Source organism: Meriones unguiculatus, chromosome 7 (assembly GCF_030254825.1).
Source record: "Meriones unguiculatus strain TT.TT164.6M chromosome 7, Bangor_MerUng_6.1, whole genome shotgun sequence".
NCBI classification, from domain to species: Eukaryota; Metazoa; Chordata; class Mammalia; order Rodentia; family Muridae; genus Meriones; species Meriones unguiculatus.
Genome location: NC_083355.1, coordinates 39,855,665 through 39,865,239, shown reverse-complemented (window position 1 = coordinate 39,865,239; position 9,575 = coordinate 39,855,665).

The following is a 9,575-nucleotide window of genomic DNA, read 5'->3' as shown; positions in this document are numbered from 1 at the left end:
CTGACTGTGCCACCATGCCCAGCTTCAGAGATTTTCTTTTTTAATGTATGTGTATGAGGGTGCAGTTGTCTGCAGAGGCCAAAAGAGGTTGTTGAAACCCCTGGAGCTAGAGTTATAGCTGGTTGTCAGCCACCACTTGTGGATGCAGGTCCTTTGCAAGAACATCTAGTGATCTTAACCACTGAGCCATCTCTCCAGCCTAATAAAAGAACCACTTAGAAAAAGGGCGAAGGCCTAAGCACATAGATGGGCTTTTCCCCAGCCCCAAGACCAAATCTTTTGAAAAAGGTACAGGCTGTTGTCCTGAATGTTGGAATTATGCCTCTTAGGGCTTGCGAATACAGATTACCAACTCTTGTTCATTAACATTATGAAAACCTTGATAGGCAGTTGTGAGATGCAATTCAATGGTCTGTTATTAGAGATTAACTAATTCTCAGCCTGGATAATACAAGAATGTCACAAGTACAAATTTGTGGAATTTGAAAACTGAATGAATCATGGTCTTAAAACATGATTGATGATTATAAATCTTTTAAATACTGAAAGTCTTTTGGACAGCATGGAAAATTAAAGCTTGGAGTTTGATTTGTGTGGTTTTTGTTTCTTGAGACAGTTTCTCAGTGTAGCCCTGGCTGTCCTGGAACTCTGTAGACCAGGCTGGCCTGTAACTCAGAGCTCTGCCTGCTGGGCCTATACTACAATACCCCTCTAAAATGTTTTGTTTTAAATAACTCACTTCTGGTCGGGTCATACTGTCTCTGGCAGTTCTCACTGGTTGCTGGGTGTTCTGCCATGGCTGTCAGAAAAGCAACTTTGTATAGGATGCTAGCCATAATAAAAGGATTCCTTCCTTCCCATGTTTCATTTTTTTTTTTCCAAGAAGTTCAATAAAAGATACCATGTTGATGAAAAAATTGTGACCCTTTTAAACAAGGCTGATATTCAATGCATGGTTATAGGCTTTACATTTAAAAAAAAGTCTCAAATTTAGCAGATAGACTGTAACCTGAGCTCTTGCAAGAGGTAGGAGGAATTTCATGTTCAAGGCCATATCAACTGCAGGCTGTGTTTAAGGCAGCCTTAGCTACTGTCTATTACTTTAAGTACCGGTAATCTCAGGAGGCAGCTTATATCAGCAAGAAGGACTGCATTTGAGAATGGCAGCACTAAGTGATCTGGTATAGTTAAACTGCAAATGTAAACAAGTTAGGAATTGTTCTTCAGGATTCAGTAAATAATCCCAGAGGATTTAATTTCAGAAGAATTTTTTGTGTGGGTGTTGGGGAAAAGCATATTTAGGGAAATCTCAGTGAATGAGCTAGGTCATTAAGATTTATTTGGGGGGCTGGAGAATTATGGCTCAGAGGTTAAGAGCACTGGCTGCTCTTGCAAGGTCCTGAGTTCACTTCCCAGAAACCACATGGTGGCTCACACCCATTATAATAAGGTTTGGTGCCCTCTTCTGTCATGCAGGTAGGTGTTACATGTAGGTGAGTCACTGCATGTGTTACATGTAGGTGAGATAATGTTATACACAATGAAAAATTTTTTAATTTTTGAAATTAATAAAACTGCTTACTGAACATACTGTCAGTAAAAGAAAAACTAATTCCTGTAGTTCATAATTATCAAAGTACATAGGGAGCTGGAGGGATATGGGGTTCAGAAACTAACACTTAGTGCTCCTGCAAAGTTTGGCTTCCATCGAGCACATCTTAAGTTTCAAGTTATCTAAACCGCCCTGATCTCTCCAGGCCACTGTATACACAACAGAGTACATTATCAAGCTGGAGATCCGCCAGCCTCTCAAGTGCTGGGATTTAAGGTGTGTACCACCAGTGCCCAGCTAAATGTATCTTTTGAAAAGTACAAGTGTAAAAGTTTGCATTTAGGTGTTTTTGGTGGTGGTGATGGTAAGATCTCTTAACAAGAGAAGCCAGTGGTGTGAATATGATTAAAATAAGCTATGGACATACACAAAGCTGCAAAAAGATAATTGTGTTTCTACAGACCCTGTTAAGCAAAATTCTTTGGCCATACTATTTGTTTTGAACTGTCAAGTTAGGTGGCTTTGAAATCATTTGTTTCGGTGTTTGAGACAGGGTTTTCTGTGTAATCCTAGCTGTCCTGGAACTCAGGTTCACCTGCCTCTGCCTCCCCGGTGCTGGAATTAAAGGGTGTTCCCCTACTGCCCCAGCCACTTTGGAATCTTAGTGAGGTTTTTAAAAAGGAAACATTCCATATCAAGCCACAGGACTGAAGAACAGGTTTGAAGTCTTTAGATTTCTTAATCATACCTACATAGTACCTCCTTATTGGCTCATAAAGTCTTGGGTAAAGATTTAGTTCGTTCCATCTCTACAACTCTTTACCTCTGTTTGTATCGGTTCATTGTTTTTGTAAGTTAAATATCTGGAATACATGAGGACTGGGAGTGCTCACTGGTAAAGAGAACATCCTTATTCACCTCTCACTTGGATTTAAATACATATGGTCAAGGCTAGGCACAATGTATTTTCCTTCAACAGGATTGTTTATGCAATGGAAATTATTTTTTTCTTGTAGCCTGACCTGAAACTCATTCTATAGCTTATTCTTGACAGATTACTCTTTTTAGAGAAAAATGTCTGTGTGATCCATAGACTGGGTTGGCCTTGAGGTGTTAGTCATTTTGCTTCAGTCAGCAGCTAGGGTTGGGGTTGTATGCCATCTCAACTAATACGTTCTGGTTTTTAGCAATTAGTAGTTTTTTTCAAAATTATTTTTTAACATGTCAACTACACTAATCCTTGAAGCACCTGTAGTCAAGTATCAACCTGAAACAAGTTTATTGTTAATTGTACTTAATTGGGTGAGTGCCTGTTATTTACCTGTCCAGGTTTGTGCCCTGGATGGGTTATTAAATCCAACAGAGTTGTAGTTACAGATGGTTGTAATATGCCTGTTTAGTGCAAGAGCAGCAAGTGCTTCCAACCACTGAGCAGTCTCTAGCCTCTTGATCCTTGTGCCTTTACATCCTGGGTATAGGGATTATAGGTGTGCATCTCTACATCCAATTCATGATTGCATGTAAAAATTTCTACTCCCCTAACTTACTGTTGAGAGCTAATTTGAATTTTTTTTTTAAACTGTTAATTAATGTGACCAGACCTTGAGGCCTTGAGTTTGATCCTTGGGATTCCCATGGTGGAAGGAGAGAATGACTCCCCATGTTGCCCTTTGACTTCCACATTTGTGCTGCGTCACAGGAATTTCCAGTCCTGAAACCTAAAGCCTGGTGTGCTGGCATACACCTTTAATCCCAGCACTTGGAAGGCAGAGGTAGGCTGATCTCTTGAGTTCTAGGACAGTCTGGTCTACAGAATTTTTACAATGTGAAATCACCTAATGTTGGAATAGTAAGACATGGCACAAGAGAAGAAGGATGTGGGAGAATCCATACTTGGAGTTGAAGGCAAGGACAGCTTCAGCTCCAAGGCAAGTAAAAGACCATTCTCAACCCAACTGAGACCATCTCCATCCTTTCCTAACAAAAAGTAAATAATGCTGGGGAACATAATATATGAACATATATAAATGATTGTGAAGTTCTCTATGGAAATGTAAACAAATTTGCTGCTTGTCATGGTCTGTGCCTTTAATCCTAGCACTCAGGAAGCAGAGACAACTTGATCTACATAATTCCAGGCCAGTCAGTGATGTGTCATTATGAGACCATGTTTCAAAAGGCCAAATGATAGACAAAAACTAGGAAGCAATTGGGGAAGACATCTGACGTCAATCTTTGGCCTCGAGGGAGGTGCAAACACAGTTACACACAGACAAAAATGAACAAGCGAAGCTTGATAAAATTAGAGTAAAGGCAAACTGTTTACAAGTTAGTAATGTAAAGATATAAGGATTCTGGGAACATAATTTTAAAACATACCTTTCCACAGAATTCTTGTGCAGTGTATAGTGGCACACACCTTTAATTCTAGTAGTTGGGGAGGCAGAGTCAGGCAGATCTCCAAGTTCAAAGCCAGCCTGGTCTACAAAGCAAGTCTAGGACAGCCAGGGCTACACAAAGAAACCCTGTCTTGAAAAAACAGAAAACAAAATGGTAGCAAAGTCCAAAGCTCTTCCTTTGTGGTTCACAGCTATAATTTAAACACCCAGGAGCCATGAGGATTGCCATGAGCTTAAGAGTAGCCAGGACTATGTGGAGAAACTATATCTCAAAACAAAAAACCCAAGAAGTTTTGCTCTATGGGCCTTTGTCCCTGCAGTTTCTTTAATTTAGCCTGCGCTTTCTAAGGCTGACATTTCAGTAAGACATCTATTTTTATTTTTATTTTTTTTCCCCTGTGGCAGGGTCTCATTATGTAGCTCTGGTTTTGTCTGAAACTGGTTCTGGCTTGCAGATACATGCCTGCCTCTGCCTCTTTAGTTCTGGAGAAAATGGCGTGAGCCACCACAACCAGCTGTCCCACTTCACTACTGAAGTCAGGGAACTTTCAATCCAATAAGAACCTCAGTGGAGGAAATTAGCTATGGTAAAAACTTTTTAGTTACTTGAGTAGCTTAAAAAATAGAAAAGCTGGGTATGGTGATGCATACTTTTTTGTTTTTTTGAGACAGGGTTTCTCTGGGTAGCCTTGGCTGTCCTGGACTCACTTTGTAAAAGAGGCTGGCCTCCTACTCAACACCAATCCACTTGCTCTGCCCTCCCTGAGTGCTGGGAATATCCGCGTGTGCCACCACCAGGCTTGGTGGTGCATACTTGTAATCCCAGCACTTGGGAGCTGGAAGCAACAGGATCAGGAGTTCCAAGATGGGGTGAGAATTAGCAAGGTATCAAGGCCAGCCTGGATTGAAAGAACAACAGTGGCAAGCCAATCAGAGAACTTTATTTGAAGACAGTTCATAGGATTAGGATAATCCTTTAGAATAGCCATAGTTAATATTGATCAAGGGATGCAGAATCTTGTACACATGAAACAAGAGTCATGAAAAAGAACCAAGAGAATAGAAACTAGGGTAGCTACTTGGAAAACAGTATGGAAGTTGCCCCAAAACAACTAGCCAACCAATAAAAATAGTGTACCATATGATCTAACATATAGCAAAAGGAAATGAAGTCAGCCAGCGTAGAGAAGATACTGCTACAGCTGGGATGTGGCTCACTTGGTTGAATTTTTTATATCATGTTAAGGTCTTGGTTTGATTCCTGATAATGCATAAACCAGTCACTGTAGTGCATGACTGAAGTCTCAGTTCTTGGAATATGGAAGCAAGAGAATCAGAATTTCAAGTTCTGGTCTGGGGAGATGGGTTAGTCAGTAAAGCACTTGTTTCACAAGTAGGAGGACCTGAGTTTGGAACCCCAGAACCAGCATAAAAAGCTGTGCATGCTAGCTGGTGGCTATTCTTGCTTAATGTTTTTCTTGCATGTCTGTGCACCATGCAAAAGTCAGAGGACAGTGTTGGATCCTCTGGAACTGGAGTTACAGATGGTTGCAAGCTGCCACATATTCTGGGAATCAATATTGGGTCCTCTTGAGGAAGATGGGGAAGATGATTCTACAGTGCCGTTCCCTACTTCACCTTCATTCTTTACTGAAGAGGCTGGCAAGATCCACAGATTGCTTTTAGTCACCTTAGCGGCTGGCTCAGGATAAGAGGCATCCTATTAGTATCGCCTGACACAAGTTCTGCTGTGAGTCTTACAGGAGCAGCTACTCTCTTGTGTTGGAATGGTGTGTGGTGACAGTACACAACCCCGAGTTTAATAAACCATCAGAGTTTGTACTCAGAGTCAAAAGCCATGCTGAAAATGGCACATCAGATGGCCCTTGAATCCATCTTTGCACACTTTGGAAGATATCCCCTGGATGTCTGAGACATTGAGTATGTCTTTTTTGATCCTGTGACTTATTAACTTCAGGTGGTACCTTTGTGGATCAAAATAAGTATATAATCAAATCCCTTTTTCCTGAGGAGGTTATGCTTTGGAAATTTTAAGTTCTTGTTTCTGAGTCAAAAGGTGTGTTTCCCATTTTATTGAGATGACTCTACTTTTCCTTTCACATTTCATCCTTGCCCTCAGCTGGAACCCACCCTTTCATACCATCAATAGTGATATGGTTTCCATTAGTGAAGTGGTTTTTGCAACTTCACATCCTCACATCACCTTTGGTCATAGATTTGTGAGGCTTTTCTCTCAGCCCCGTCCCTAGTTACTAACACAGTACCAGAGACTGGGCAGAGTTTTAACTAAAAAAGACTTATATCAGGTCATGGTTCTGTGGTCCCAAAGCTTCATTTGTAAAAACTTTGACTGGATGAAGTTTCTGCTCTCTAATCCCTCAGAGTGGGGATTAAACTTGAGCATGACATGTAGAGGGAGCAGATACGTTTGAACCACACAACTCTTTCTTTGTATCAAATCCCTCTGCATAAATTGGCCCTTCTCAGTGTTATCTACCTTATTTCACTGGGCACCAACTTTATCATATAGCACCCCTACTCCCAGAATATATTATTTGTCAGTTTCATATATTATTAATAATTATTAATCATCTTTATAGCAATAGCCTCTCATCTCTCTCACTCCCTCTGAACTTCTACCAAATCCCATTCTGGAATGGATGCAGAGACAACTTTTAACTTTATATTTTTTTTATTTTAAAGACAGGGTCTCTCCAGGCATGGTGGCATAGGCCTGTAATCCCAGCCCTCTGGGAGGCAGAGGCAGGCAGATCTCTGAGTTCGAGGCCAGCCTGGTCTACAAAGCAAGTCTAGGACAGCCAAGGCTACACAGAGAAACCTTGTCTCAAAAAAACCCAAAATAACAACAATAATAATAATACAGGGTCTCTTTATTTAGCCCTGGGTGTTCTAGTCCTGGCACTTGCTGTATAGACCAGGCTGGCCTTGAATGCACAGAAATCCATGGATGTCTTCCTGATGAGTGCTGTGATTAAAGAGTTCACCACCAAGGCCAACCTAGCAACTCAACTTTTTTGGTTAGTTTCCATTAAAACATATTCCAGTATTTATTTGGATAGGGGAGACAGGGCCAAAACAGCCTGAACTAGTTTTGAGTACATACTCAATTAGTAAACTGTCTTCTCTGATTGAACTTTTAGGAAAAACCTTTAGTTGTCTATTTTATGCATGACTGGGTTTGTATATGATTAAAATCATATGCATCAGGGGAAAAGACACCAGTTTGAAAGCTTACGTCATCTAAGCCTATAAATCTAACAGAAAACCACCCAGTCTACACCCCTTAGCAACCAGTTTCTCTTTCTCTTCTTTGACCTCATGAAATGAGAACCCAAACAAACAAACAAAAAAACCCACCCATTTTGGTATTCTAACTCGGTAGAGCATTGCTGATCTGCAGCTTACATGATCTGTAATATCACTGCCTCTGAATAAAGTTTACTTTGTGTCTGTGTGCGCTTTGTCAGTTCTTTCAGCTGGACGACAGGAACCTAGAAACGCAGAGTCCCAACAGTGACCCACAATAACAGCAAACACAGGTTTTTTGAGCTTTGGGTTAACTTCAGCATTGGGGTGAGGAATTTTATTTCACATATTAAAAAAAAAAAAAGATCTGGAGCTACAGAGATGACTCAGTAGTTAAGAGTGCTTGCTGCACAAGTCATGAGGACAGGTTTAGAATCCAGCACCCTAACAAACCAGAGGAGATATGAGTGGTACCACAAACATAAGTCCAGTTCCAAGGGATCTGGTGGCCTCTGAGTGACTTTCAGGCATGTGCACCCACACACATATGCACATACACTCACAGAGACATACAGAAATAAGTAATTTTTTTCAGCTCCATTGTAACCTCTTGTTTGTCAGATTTGATTTGTGTGTATGGATGTTTTGCCTGCAGGAATGCCTTGTGCCATATATGTACAGTGCCCAGAGAGGCCAGAAGAAGTTTTTAGATTCTTTGTTTCTGGAGTTACAGATGGTTGTGAGCCACTATGTGAGTGCTGGGAACTGAACCTGGGTCCTCTGGGAAGAGCAGCCAGTGCTCTTAACTGCAGAGCCATCTCTCCAGTCCCTTAGTAAATACACTTTTAAAAAGAAAAGAAAAAAAAAAAAAACAACAAAAACGTTGTTGTAAGAATGAATATATCTCAGCTGGGCAGTGGTGTTGCCTGCCTTTAATTCTAACACTTGGGAGGCAGAGGCTAATGGATCTTTGTGAGTTTGAGGCCAGTGTACAGTGTTTTGCCTGCATGTATACCTGCATACCAGAAGAGGGCACCAGATTTCACTATAGATGGCTGTGAGCCACCATGTTGTTGCTGGGAATTGAACTCAGGATCTTTGGAAGAACAGCCAGTGCTCTTAACCTTTGTGCCATCTCTCCAGATTTTTCTATTTTTAAGGACACAGTTACAGTGTGCAGTTTTACAATGTTTCCAAAGTACTGAAAGGACAGATGTATTGTAAAAAGGCATTCTATTCTGGGGCAGGGCAATTTTGGAGACAAAGTTTTTGTTTTTTGCAACAGGGTTTCACTGTGTAGCCTTGGCTCTCCTGGAGCTAGCTTTGTAGACCTAGCTGGCCTCCAACTCACAAAGATCTGCCTGCCTCTTACTCCCTGCGTGCTAGGCGTGTGTCACCATGCCTGGCTGACAAAGTATTATTAATAACTAGAGGCAGCCAACAAGTTTAGAAAGTCTGTGACTCACAGACAATTATTTTTAGCTATTTTGGTTAGAATAACTGGAGACTAAAGCTAGGTTCAGTCTTATCTAGAAATGGAAACCGTGCCTTACCCTATCTCACAAGTGCATTGAGAAGTTAACTGCTTTTGAATTTGATTTTGTTTTCTAGAAGATGGGCTCTGTAAGAAAAAGGACAGCTGGAGACAATGAGGTATTTAAAAAAAAGTAGCTTTGGGCTGTGGTGGCACTAGCCTTTAATTTCAGTGGTGGGAGCAGGGACAGAGGCAGGTGGATCTCTGAGGTCAAGGCCAGCCTGTTTTACAGAGTGAGTTCCAGGATAGCCGGGGACACACAGAGAAACCCTGTCTTGAAAAATAAAACCAAAAAGCCAACCAAGCCACAAATAAAAACCCAAGAGCAGATAACATGTTATGTGGGTTTTCATCATAATAAAATGAGTATTATTAAAGTACACACACAATATAAAACTTACTGTGTTAATTTTTTCAAAGGGCTTTGAAGGAAACATGTTACACGGCAAGGGCATGAGATCAGAGAGATCAGACCCACACAGATGTTCACACAGATGGTTTACCTGTAATCCCAGCACTTAAAGTGTCAGCAGGAGGAAACTAGTTCCCCCACCCCCAGACAAAGTTTCTCTGTGGAGCCTTGGCTGTCCTGGACTTGCTTTGTAGACCAGGCTGGCCTCGAACTCATAGGGATCTGCCTGCCTCTGCTTTGAATGCTAGGATTACAGGCCTGTGTCCCAGGACAGGCTAGGAAAGTTAGAATTTTAAGGTCATCCTCACTTAGAGGGTTTGAGGCCTACCTAGAAAGAGTTGGGAGGGGGGCAATGGAAGGGAGGGGGAGAGAGAGGTATCATTTTAAGCA